General features: G+C 39.9%; 1 protein-coding gene across 2 annotated transcripts in view; it reads left to right on the plus strand.

Annotated features, from left to right (window-relative positions):
* The window catches only part of plx (PTB_TBC1D1_like and TBC domain-containing protein plx), a 130,923-nt gene that overhangs the window by 34,150 nt on the left and 83,348 nt on the right, over positions 1 to 13,425 (plus strand). The window contains exon 1 of one of the 2 annotated variants that reach the window (XM_072302730.1): positions 11,305 to 11,455. The exons of the other annotated variant lie outside the window; for it this stretch is intronic. The gene's annotated coding sequence lies outside the window, so the exon portion shown is untranslated. Of the gene's footprint in view, positions 1 to 11,304; positions 11,456 to 13,425 lie in introns of those variants that run through there. 2 annotated transcript variants of the gene reach the window in all.

Raw genomic sequence — 13,425 nt, forward strand, 5'->3', positions numbered from 1 at the left:
TTCTCTCAACCACACCCTGTCTAAAATCTGTGAACTTTCGTCAAAGCTGGTCGCTTCGGTAACTACGGGTCAGACGACCGTCAATAGCTCCGGATCCTTGGCCTTCATGTCAGTTTCTGCTCCGGATCTGAGTTTGCTCGAGGAGTTGAGAAGTTTTTACCCGTTAAACCTGTATGCTAATAAGCCGAAATCGCTAATTATTTGCCGCTGAAGTAGCTTGAATAATACGCTTTCGTGAAACGTGCCATTATTGGGTTTGTGGAGAATGCAGAGCTCATGAGTAGATTCGGCTTATAAGATCAAGTGTAGCTAGAGTGTTGGGCGGGTCGTAGCTCCTCCACGCATCCTTTCATCTTTTTTTTTTTTTTCTTTTTTTTTTAAATTTACGATGATTGATTGATTGAACACCTACACTGCCGTGCTAAGGAAAAACGCCGTATTAACATTCGTCAATCGCCAAATTAACTTCGATTAAACTGGAATTTTCAGTAAACCTCGCGAACATTTGCCGTTCAATTTTTCAGAGAATTATCTTCGCGATTAGTTCTAAATTATCTGACTATTTCGAGAGAACATATTCATAACTCTCTTCAAGAATAGATGTTTTATACGTGGACATCTGGCATCTTTCGAATGTTCGTACGGCGTTTTTCCACAGCACGGCAGTACAGTTCCACTTTCGCTTGGAAATCGCACTTCTCAAAACAAAAAAAAAAAAAAAAAAGCTCATCAATTCTGTCGAAATTTGAAGAAAATGCACCACATTGTTTGGAAGTGTCTTATTTGAATAAGTATGCCAAGATGTGAAATAAGGGATAGTTCTGGGTATCATGTGGAAACAAAGATATTACGTCAGAGGAGCGACGTATTTCGCTCTTTTTAGAGCGAAGAATGGAGCTGTTTTTCGCGAAACCTTGAACCTTCACGCCTTGCATGATGGGACGCCGCGCCGCGCCGGCCGCGCAGGGTTGCCGATCGAAGAAAACGCGAGGAAAAATTAATTTCCTAACTCTGCCATTTCTCGCTCCGCGCTATCAAAGTCGATGTGTGCACTGTGGCATTGTGTGTTATGCAGTTAAGTTGGTCAAATTGAGAAATGACATTTTGCAATAATATACAAGAACTCTCCTATCTGTTTAGTGAATCTGAAAGTATGGTGATTCTCAAACAGTGTTCGAAACTCACAGGCGCCAAAAGCGCCTAAGAATTCGGTCATGGCGCCTAAAAAATGAAGGCACTGTGTCAACGTGGTCCCTAAAAATTCTCCCCCCCCCCCCCAAAAAAAAAAAAAATAAGAAAATCCTAATTTTTCTGTTGAATTTTCGAAATTTCCCCCAAGTTACAGTCACTAGTTCTGTGACTAAAACATCTTGCGTCTAAATTTTCACTAAAGCCGCCGTGATATATAGGCAAAAAGTCAATCTGGCCCCTGAAAAATCTTCAAAGGCCCCTAATGAGGTTGATGCGCCACATGGCTCCTAAAACTCATAGGTGTGAGTTTCGAACACTGTTCTCAAATGAACCAGAAATAGTATTTTCGTTATTATTAAAAAATGTGCGGTTTTTGTGACGGTAGAGTAGGAGAAAAGAGTCGAAGAATCACGGATTTGGTGGCTCTTGTGTTTGGTGGAGTTTATCGATTTTGTGTGATCAAAATCTGAGCAAGCATTTAACATTTCTATGGTGAAATCACCAGACCACGTATCTCGGTTTACGACGTTGCAGACGAATTGTCATTCTTTATTTTTCGAAGCAGAACGAATCAATCTTATTTATTGAGCTTCTCGTGGAGTTTTATGCGTACAAAGAAGAAAAAGCAGAGAAGTTTCCAATAAGTGATTTTCATAGTTTCCCTTTTAAAAAATAAAATATGGCAATAAGTCTGCAACGTCGCAAATCGAGGTCTGGTAGTTCCACCGTCGATTTGTGTTCGAGTATCCTCATTGGAGGAACTGGGTCAAAATCTGTCCTAAACTGAAGCCCTTTTTTCATGGAATTCATTTTGTAACCCAGTGCCTACTCGAGAGATACTTCGAGTAAAATCAGTATTCCAGTTTTACCGTACACGCTACGGTAAAAAAATGAGCGAATAAAACAAGATGATTCCAGTTTGGAAGTATGTTTTTGATGAGCGGAAAGTAACTAACTTGAAACGCAGCTCGGCTGATCCTAATTATTGACGCCCAATTAGCGACGAGAAGAACTTATTTATATTCACGAAGCAGTTTCCAGCACGTGCCGTTTTTTTTACTTTAGCTGGACCAATGAAGTTGCGGGAAATAATCCTTTAACCAATCAATCCGCTAGATTTTCGACGCGGAACCTGTTCTGAACGAATGCCGCTGCGCTGGGTTTATGGAAAAACGCCTTACCATTCAAACTTTGCCAAATTTATTCTGATTGACTATGAATTTTCCCGTAAAAACGTGAGTTTGAAATTTTTAGAGAATCTGCAATCTAATTTGAAGCATCTTGAAATTGCAAGGGACAGGATTACCACAGTCAGGGAAACCGGGAAATGTCAGAGAATTTTAAAAAGTCAGAAAAACCTGGAAATGTCAGGGTAAAATCGTCAAATCATCTTCATTTGTTTTCTTGTGTGGGTTTGACGTTTCGAACAACAAATTTTACCTAAAAACTATCTCTAACGATGTCTTTTTAAAAATCTGGCATTTATTTAATTGTCAGGGAATTTCACCAAATTGTGTCAGGGAAATCAGGGAAATATTAAGGAATTGAATAACCTAATCTCTGTGGCAACCCTGAAGGAACGATATTTACAAATTTTTGCGAAAATAAGTGAAGCATCTAGGATTTGAAACTCCGAGGCTCTCATTGACTAAACTGAAAGAATAGCACCAACTATGTAATATTAATTTTGAACTTCATCTAAAAAGTAGGAAACATTTTGTAAAAATTAAATTTTGGGGTTTTAAGAGTAGCGTTACCCTCCAAAATTTTGAAAATACCCATCTCATGGATTTTAAGCTGGGAAAAATCATTTACTTCAAGTTCTTTAATGAATAGATACAGTTGGAACTGTGTCCTCCAAAAAAAATTCTGAGGTCACGCCTTGAAAAAGTTTGGATCAAAGAACAGGGAGCTTTTCCTGATTGGAAATCTGCGTAATATTACCGACTTTGACCTATGATATTTCCAAGTTCAACCACGCTGGTCCTAATCCCTAAATTAAGCTTTAGCTTAAAAAATGCAGAATGCCAAAAAAAAATATTCAAGTTTTTTGCGGTTTTCAGAAAGTTGTAAAAAAGTTCTTCGTGGCTTTTTAATCCTACATGCTTGCTTGCAGTGTTCAATCAGAGAAACTTTAGCAACATTAGAATCGGAATAAGCGTGCGCAATCCAGTGCTCTAGACCTTGGGATAGCTCGCGCGGCGGTGGTTTTCCCAGCGCGCGAGCCGCTCGCCTCACAGTGGGAACGATTCCTAGGCCCTTTGGGAGTGGCCAGACTTAATCTTTCGCTAAAACCTCAAATTCTGAAGCTTATTTAGTCTCATTCTAAGTGTCCCCAGGTTTTTCTCGACGGAAATCATACTTACAAACAAACGATTAGAGCTACTTTTAAAAGTCTGCGTTTAGCACTAAAGGAAATAAAAACTATTGCAGTTTTAGCGTCTTGTCGGACCTGTCCAAATAGGTCTGTTGCATACTTCAACTAGAGTAAAAAGAAGAGTTTTTCCTCACAGACAATGTCTCAAGAAGTCAAAAAGCACCATGAGCACATTAGACAAGTCCGATATACACTTTTAACTCCACAATCTACGTACGAATTATGTGTTTCATTAAGCTTCCCGTTTCAAAAACGACACTACGGCACATGTGAGCGTTTCGTAAGAGGAATCGTTCCATCCAACCCTCGCGCCTTGCGTACTAAGATGCTACACAACATTCAACATGGCCGTCGCCAACTCATCAAACGGGATCATATCAACCGGCGTGTTTACTTTTACATTTTCATTGCGTTAATAAAGGCCATGGTGCTCCCTCACGATTTGCGCTCGGAGGCGTTAGCCATGTTGAATATTGCGCAGCATCCTAGTGCGCAACAGTTGGATGGAACGAGTCCTGCTAGGAAATGTTCACTTGCGGGCTGATTGTTGATATTGATAGAAAAAGCGATCGACAAAGAAGACATAGCTAGTACGAAGCGATCCTATTGGTTGAAGCGGTTGGTTCCTATGGACTAAGGGAGAAAATTATGGACACTAGGACACTATGAGGGACACTGTAAGGTCCCTCGTGGGTTGCCGATAGTTAGTCTATTTTCCACCTTCTTTGCGTCCATGACCATCTCCCGCTTCCTTGAATAGTATCCCTCCATTATCCACCTTCTTTGTCCATGACCATCACCCGCTTCCACCAATAGTATCCCTCCAGATTCCTTTATCGTCTTTGTCTATAAGTTTGTCGATCAATGTCAACAATGAGCCCGCTCCGCTGTGCCGTAGTGTCGTTTTTGAAACCGGGAGCTTAAATAACGCATCTCTCTTACGTAGATTGTGAAGTTAAGAGGTATTTCAGATTTTCCCGATGCGCGTATCGTGATTTGTGTGCCATTTTCTGTGCGAAATGACTCCTCTTTTTGCTCCAGCTGAAGTTTGCAACAGGTCTATCATTCTCTCCACTGTGCGCCACAGCCGCCTCATTCCTCATTTCGACTTGAACTTGATCCTCGGCATTGGCGAGCAGCTTCGAAATCGATGCGGCTTTGATGACGATGACGTTTCCACTCGCAGAAGATCCTGTTCGTACCGCATGAATATGCATCGCACTTGCCGCTGAACTCCCGTGAACTCCACGCACGAGTTAGGACTCCGTTACATGAAAATCGCCCCGAAATTAAAATTAAGGCGAATTCATACGAACATCAATATTTTCCCAAATATTGCTGATCTACTGGTTCCGCTCTAACAGTCTAGTAAGAAGCGAATACATAATGCCTGGATGCCTCCAGGCATACTCAAAATCTTAATTACAGGGTGATAAGGAGACTTAACAAGTCTGGGAAAACCTAGGCGGGTGAGGGAACTCAGCTCATTCCTGACAGTCAGGGAAGAGATGGCATATCTCTATGCGAAACCTGGGACTTTTCTGTCAGATCGAGTGTTACAAGAAAGAACCAATTGGTTCTTTCTTAGCCAAACTTGTCAAAGTTTTCAAAAAAAAAAAAAAAAAAAAAAAAAAATTGTCATTATCATTGCCAAGAAAAACTCTACAAGCACCACCATGAATTTGATTTCACCAGGAGTGAATATGATTGTGAGATGGAACTTGTGGAAACTTTGTTCCTTCCTCTGAATGAATTTGGCTTTTTTCAAGTTCGGATTAGGGATCATGCTTTCATACATGCAAAGAGGTGATATTTCGATCGCAAATATGATTTTAAGGATCAGAAATACGTAAACAATCAAAGTTCTTACAGTTTTTTAGACTAAACATTTCGAATCTACTATTCTACTCTTTATGATAACACCTACTTGAAAAAGGATCTCTACAAACTCAATCTTATCACATGAGTTTGATCGACGAGGTCAGATCCTCAAAAAAAGAGATAGGATGGGCTTCAAGGAAAGCGCAAGCGAAAAAACTCAGAGCGCCTTAAATGCGTTGCTTATGCAATGTGAGCTACTCCGAAGTTCAAATAGTTGTATCACTCGGTTTGGTCGCTTTACGTGACATACGTCGGTGTGTTAAGTTGACTACCGAAAGATTCACATCGGGTGAAAAAGGAAATGTGAGAACCATACAACACGATAAAGAAAAAAGGAACATAGCTTATTCTATTATTTATTGCTAATCGAGATATTTTTTGAAATTCCGTCTACCTCCTCAGTTTCTTTGAGGGAACGACGTTCCGAGTTGAAATTGCGTTTCCGGCACTAATCCGATCAAGATCGGGGCACTCTCCGACCCGTACTCTCTGTGACATGCGATATCTCAATATTTCACCCGAGCGCATGACGCGAATGGCGAAAGGATGACTTTTCCTCCTCTCGGAATTTTTCTAAGGGCCCTTCACCTTCACCCGCTTCCTCAAGACTCAAGAGCAACAGCACAATCTAAAATTAATCTCTCGCCACGTTTTCTTTGGAGCGGGTAAACAGTCCTCGGCTCAAAGAAGCCCCAACTACCCCCGCAGCGGTTCTTCGTTCATGTTGATTACTTTTCCCGTGCCTCTACGTCACCCAGATGCCAACGATAATGTAAAAATACGCCTGTTCCAATTTCGGAAAGATTTTAAGGCTGACTTGGTACTCCCAAAACCCGCAGTCAAATAGTCTCGGGTCTACCAACAATTTGCAATAAGAAGCTACTATCTCTTGATCATAACATTGAATCGTATCTGCATAGAAAAATTAATATCACCTACGTTCTCTCCAAAATAGGATACAAATAATACTCCGGTCTATAACTTCTCAAATTTTGAATTGAAAACCTCTCAATCAAGCGAGAAAGAACAAAGCCACGTCAGCTATTGCCAAAGTCAATTCGGCAATTTAAATTTTTACATGAAAATGGCTGTGCGGATTTTTGTGCTAATTTCGGTGAATTTTCCGCACAGTTCGAAGCAAATTCCCTAAAATTTTCACAGAAAGCCGCATAAACGTGTTGTTCACTGGAAAAAAAGTCCATTTGTATTGGTCCATTTGTCCACATGTATTTATGAGTCCAGACTCATAAATACATCGACAAGAAAAAATACTCTTGATTCAATCAGATTTAAGCTTAAATCAAGAACCAAGCCTCTTAATTTGAGCGGGTTTTCGTTTTGATTTAAGCTTAAATCTGATTGAATCAAGAGTCCTTTTTCTTGTCAATGTTTTCAAGAGTCTGGACTCTGGATCCGATGTGTTTTTTTTTTCCAGTGTTGTAAAAATTTTATTACCTAATTAAATTTGGCAATGGCTGATGTGGCTTGGTTCCTTTCCGCTAAACGCGGTCTAATTCATTCCGACGAAATGCAGAAAAATCGGAAAATCAGGAACGAAGCGGTAACAGCGTCCCATAGCTCCCTCGGGGACTCCGCATCGCATCCCTCTGCTCAGCCGTTTTTGATTTTTCCGGTCTGGCGTCATCCCCTCTTTTGCCGCAGTGACGGTGCTCGTATCCGCGGCGTGGTTGCCGAAAGTTATGCCGAGTCGCGTATCTCCCCCGTGTTTACAGTGTGAAAGTTGTCGGGCTTTCCGAGCGATAGGAGATTGATGTATCTTTCACTAGCGTCTGAGCTACCCACGCGAACGTGACCTCGTGTTCGCTGACAATGCCTCAAAGCTCGAGGCTAATTCGCTCCTTTGTAGGAAGTTTCTTCGTTTTGTTTTCATCTCATTTCCTCCCGCGGATCCTCGGTGAGCGAGCAAAGTGAAAAGTAGACAGCAACACGTAAAAAAGCAAGTGAGGGTGTCTAGTCTATCGTGCTAAGGAAGAACGCCGTATAAGCCTTCAGACGTTGCCAAGTTTCCTTCGATAAAAACCGAATTTACTGGGAAAATCCTGATTATTCTTCCTCCAAATTTTTCAGAGAATTTTGTTCACAATTGAATCTAAAATATCTGAAAATTTCAAGGAAAAATATAAGCATGACTCTCTTCAAAAATACACGTTTTATTCGGGGAAATTTGGCTACTCTCGAAGGTTCATACGGCGTTCTTCCTTAGCACGGCAGTATTCCACCGTGCTAAGTAAAAACGCCGCATGAGCCCTCATATAACGACAACATTTCATTGAAGTAAAGAGAAGTTTCCGGAAAGCTTGTGAATATCTTTTCGCCAATTTCAAAGAATTTTAAGTTAATTTTTGAGTTAGGGTCTCCAGTCTATCGTGCCAAGGAAAAACGCCGTATGAGCCCTCATATAGGTAACGACAATGTTTCTTTGATAAAATGAGAAGTTCTTGAATAGCTTGTAAATATCTCTCCGCCAATTTTCAAAGAATTTTTGAAAATATCAAGGGAATTTTTTGTTTAACTTTCTCAAAATTAAATATTTTATGGGCGGAAGTTTGGCAGCATCCAAATGCTAGCACGGATTTTTCCCTTAGCGCAACAGTATTGGCTTTGGAAACCGAGGTAAAGTAATTTTTTAGGCAGGGCGGGAAGAACTTAAATGGTACACATGTTTTTTTTAAAAAAAAAAAAAAAAATTCAAATTTTCCCCCCAATTTTTTCATGACGAATTTTTCATAAAATTGCGTATCTTCTTTCAAAGAGAAAGATCATTTTCACAGAAGTTGACCCGAGTAAGCGTTACTTCGTTGTTTGTTGAGAAAATAATTTACGGAAATTTGGCAGCGTAAAAGATAGCTGGGCTGATCCTGTTTAAAATTGTTTAATTATCGTCTAAATGAGATGGACATCCACAATTGGTTGAGCAACTGACTATATGACGGGAAAGTCAAGGCAGGATGAGTAATAAAAAATTACTCCATTACGAATCATTGGCGTGGCGTGAATTGCGATGTATCGATTTTTATGCCATTTAACCTTTAGTAAAGAATCGATCATTAAGGTGTTCGCTGCAAACACCCTGTCCATATCGATCCTTTTCCATAGGTTTAAATGACATAACAAACGATATATTGCAATTAACGCCACTGCTCTATTACGAATATGGTCATCCGGAACTGGTAATAAAACTATTCGTTGCCACGAAAGTAGAATGTAGCCGAGTCACCCAACAGGTGATAAGTTGACCGAATATAAAACTAAAACAAGGACGGCAAAAAGAGAAGCTAGGGCCCGAAGAGAGGAGTGGATCGACGTAAAATTGATAGAAATTTGGCATCACGTCCATTCGCATGACGAGGCTAGCATTCCATCGAGAGAATGATTGAGTGACTAACTTGATTAGCAATTGAAGAAAAAAATGCGGAGAAAAGTGGAAATGATATACGAGTCGTGAATCACAATTCGAAAAATAATGAAAGTGAAATTGAATTTGTGGCAGCGAATCCAGAGAAAAGGAAACCCCTTAACTGACAAGCTTTCCGAAGAAATATATTCAAAATCGATGATAATTGGTCAGTTTTAAATTCCATACATTAGGCGTATTTTCAATAGCTAAGCCGAAGATTTTCCTGCATAAAAGAAGCTTCGGTATAATGTTTGTATCACTGAATCGAGACTTTTTAAAAGAATTGAAAAACTTTAGTGAAGGATGAGACCCTTTCTCTCTTTAAACAGGTATGCGCGTATCTTTTTACTTTGCCTACTTCAGTGCTCTGGTCGTGAAATTGCAGAACCTATTTCTTGAAGGAGATTCTGGGCGAATGTTTGGCGAATATGTTTCATGAAAAGTGTATTATAGGAACATAAATGCAAATTCAAAGGGAAGTCAGGAATTTTTTTTTTTAAAGAAAACCCCTCATTAAGTCTGAAAATTCGTAATATTCTTGAATTTTGTCATCCTAACGTAATTTACCGAAATTTTGATGCGTCCGATTATCGTGAGGAACGGTAGCGTATGCAGTCATTATCGATATACCTGCATTTCCAACCTATGGAAACGGATTTTTTATCACGCTATCATGCCTTTTGACCGAGTTCATCAGAAAGGAACCAACCCGCATAAAGTTGAAACTGGAAAAACAGGTTTGAAGTAATATTTCTGTATGCGGCTCAATGTACAAAAACACATTTTAACCCCGCTCTTTTTGCAAACTAATTTCTTTTTTTCGACTTTCAGTTTTTGACAGGAGGATATAATATGACTAAAATTTTAACTCAGTTTTTTTCGAAAATGTGGCTTGGTTCCTCTCTGATGAACTAGGTCCATTCCTTTTTAATTATTTGTTTTTTTCCATTTACTTTTTGTTTTTATTCTATGAGACATCACATTGACGCCACTTTACAGCTTTGGAAGCTCGTCAATGGTGAGGAACATAGGCATGGAAACGAGAAAGGGTGCGGCTTCCTGATCTGTTGGTGCGTTCAACTCGGTGAAATGAGTATGCGCCTCACACCTCGGACCTCGGAATTCGGATCCTTTTGTCACCGGCGGATAGCGCTAAAAGCCCCTATAGCCCCCTCCCCGGCTCCAGCTGCGACCTTCCTCCTTAATTTCGCGACACCGGAAAAAACAAGCACGGTAATTACCCCCGACGAATAACAACCAACGAAATCACTGCGCAGAAAAGCGGCCACAGGCTCGGACTGGGAGGGGTATATCGCTTCTCACCCTTTAAATTTGCCAACTTAACCTTCATCTCAAGTTGATCGCGGTCGAAGTAACCAACGAAATAGATCAGTTTTGAGTAAAATTAGACGAAGTGTTACGCAGCAAAATTAAATTGATTGAATTGTAAGTTTGTTTTCAAATAAAATTTAAAACTTTTATCGTTATTGCCAAATATGATTGGTTCTCCTGAATCAGAAAAGTACAAATTCCCACACTGAAAAAAAAACTCCGGCCGTGGAGGCCGTGTTTACGGGCTGTATGGACATACCGTCCGCGTTCCGGGCTCAGAGGACGGAAGGGTTGCCCGCAGTCAGAAAATTCCGTACAAAAAAAAATCGAAAAAACTCCAGGGGATTTACAAATTCAGGGAAAAATGGCTAACTTGTCCGAGAAAAAAATTTCAATCGTCCTTATTTGCCCCTTAGAATAGGCTTGATGTTTTCAACCACACTTTTTTCATGAAAATGAATTCAAATTAAATCGATTAATCCACTCTGTATATCTTCATATGCCAGGAAAATACCGATATGTGTCAGAGATATCAGAGAAACTACAGGGATTTTCATCTTCTAGATTCCGTGGCAAATATATTTCGATGGATATGATACATTAAACATACTATATACAGCTCAGATGGTGGAACATTTTTCAGTGTATAATTCGGAGGAAATTCGGCAGCGCTCGAATGTTGATAAGTCGTTTTTGCTTAGTGAGGGTGCAGCGATGCAACGGTTGCACGCTGAGGGTGAATGATTGGGAGACAACAGCTGATGCAGCGCGGCGCACAGTGGACCGAGTCAATCCGAGAGATCGGACATGAGATCGTTGACTAAAACTGCAAATTTTGATGTTTAATTCGTTACATTTTAAATTTTAAGGGGTGCCTTTGGAAGAAAATGCGACGAGAAAACCATTGGGACCACTTTTAAAATCTCAAAGTTTTGTATAAACGGAGTTATAAGCTTTTAAAGTTTCCAAAGTTTATCCGACCTCCCCTATCAACTGGATCCCTTGTGCGGCGCGGCCCGCTCCTGGGCTCGAATCACCTTCAATCGCGGAGCGCGCTTTTGAGCCGGCGCCAAATTCGCGTTTAAATTTAGCCGCCGTCATCCGAACAACGGCTCCAACTTTCAGTTGTCATCCGCCGTTCGCAAGGCGCGTGTGAATTTTCCCCAATTTGAAATTTTGAAATTTTTCGAAGTGAATAGTTCAGTGATCCGCGGAAATCAGCAGCGGGACGCCCGCCCCCCGGATGTCCACATGAGGTACGTCCCGATCCAAGCTTCCCCCTACCAGAAAGTGAGCGACTGGACCGCCTTAAGCAGAAAGGCACCAAGTCACAGCCATTGCCAAATTTAACTGGGCAATTTAAATTTTTACATGAAAACGGTTGTGCGGATTTTTGTACAAATTTCAGTGAATTTGCTGCACAGTACGATGCGAAGCCCTAAAAATTTTCGAAGAAATCCGCACAAACGTTCTCTAGTGAAAAATTAAATTATGCCCAGTCAAATTTGGCAATGGCTGAAGTGCTTGGTTTCTTTCTGCTAAACGCGCTCCAACTGTGCTTCATTTTCTAAAACGTACAACACTACTCTGAGAGAGCAAATGACACAAAAGCTTGGATAATTTGGAACACAAAAATAACTCTAATCTCCGATTGATTCTCGGGTTCCCGGTTTTTCGTCTGTTTCTGTGTTGAATTCAACTCGAAGTGATGAAAAAAACGCGACGCAACAACGTGTTGAAACGATAAAATACAAGAAAAAAAGAAAACATGAAGAAATGGATTTAACAAGGCTAAAATATGGTAGAAACCCAATCAGGACATTTCGAACCTATAGCGTTTGCTAGAGTTCATACTTTTAATTCTATCCTTTTTTTTTTTTTTTTTTTTTTTTTTTTTTTTTTTTTTGATTTCTAGCTTTTGTTTCCACCTAGGAATGGGCATGCAATTGGCCCGAAACGTCATGGTTGTATGGTTTTACCATATGTTAGCTATGTCACATGGATTTCATTTTAACGATTGATAATGATTCTACACCGAGAAAAATCTATGGCCTCCAAAAACAATTAGTAGCTCCTATGGAAATGGAACACCAATAAACCAATATGAATTAATGATTCTCGGTCTGCGGGTATACCATACCTACTAAGGTATACATACAACGTTAAGATTTGTATGCTACCGTTATGAATTGCCTTTACCACATTAGTGGTGTTTTGGTTCATAAACCATAGATTTTTCTCAGTGTAGATGTTTTAGAAGATGCTCTCAATCAGTTTCAACAGTCAATTTAAAATAAATGCGAAATCCAAAAATAAAATAAAATGTTTAAGTGTTTATTTCTTGTATTTTATCCAACGCAAACCAAAATCAATAAAAATTTTGGGTGGTTTGTGTTACTTTTCCTATATCAACCGAAACTATTTGTAACATGAGTATATTTCTTCGTGTGGAAGATGTATTTCAAATTAAATCTTCCTAAACGTGGCATCTGCAGAAACGTCACGTTAACGCAAGCAAGTCCGGTCATGGAATTGTTCTGTTGATCCATCATATTTTTGTCTTCCGTCAGTGCAATTGTATAAGAAAGTCATGAAAATACCATGAAATTCTTTTTTTCTGGAAAATTTCCGTTAGTAATTAGTGGAAGTGCTGCCAAACCCTGCTTTCGAGAGAAAAAACCCTCGGATGGAAAATGCAAATAATTACGGTGAAGCATTCTAAGTATCTAAAAGTAGCCCGCAATTTTGTCTTTCTCAACCAGTTTGATCACATAACCTTATAATTCGCTGCAATATAGCAGTTGTCGATTGATATGGCCTAATATTTTAAGGGAAAAGTAACCTGAAATATGTGTAATACTATGCGTTTCCCCCTTTTTTTATAGTCTAGAAAAACTTAACATAGAGTAATACCGGAGCATGGAGGAACGATTCGCACTGACGCCGACCGAAGTTTTTAAGAGCTTCGTCAAAGACCCCGATAGTGGGACTTATTCAAACCAAAAGAACCTATCCTATCTCTATTCGTCATTTCCCAGACGAAAGAACATAACTTAATTCCAAGGTTGCAAAAGTGACCCAAAACATCGAATGTTTTAACTTGAATTTCCCCGTGCAATTTTTGTCCGAAATGTTTCTGATTCTTGCATGAGCTGAGAAGACTAATCCGTGAGAATTTCAGTTGAAAATGCTCAAGATTCTCCTGGTAGAAATGCAATATGCGAGA

This window comes from Bemisia tabaci, chromosome 7 (genome assembly GCF_918797505.1).
Source record: "Bemisia tabaci chromosome 7, PGI_BMITA_v3".
Classification (NCBI taxonomy): domain Eukaryota; kingdom Metazoa; phylum Arthropoda; class Insecta; order Hemiptera; family Aleyrodidae; genus Bemisia; species Bemisia tabaci.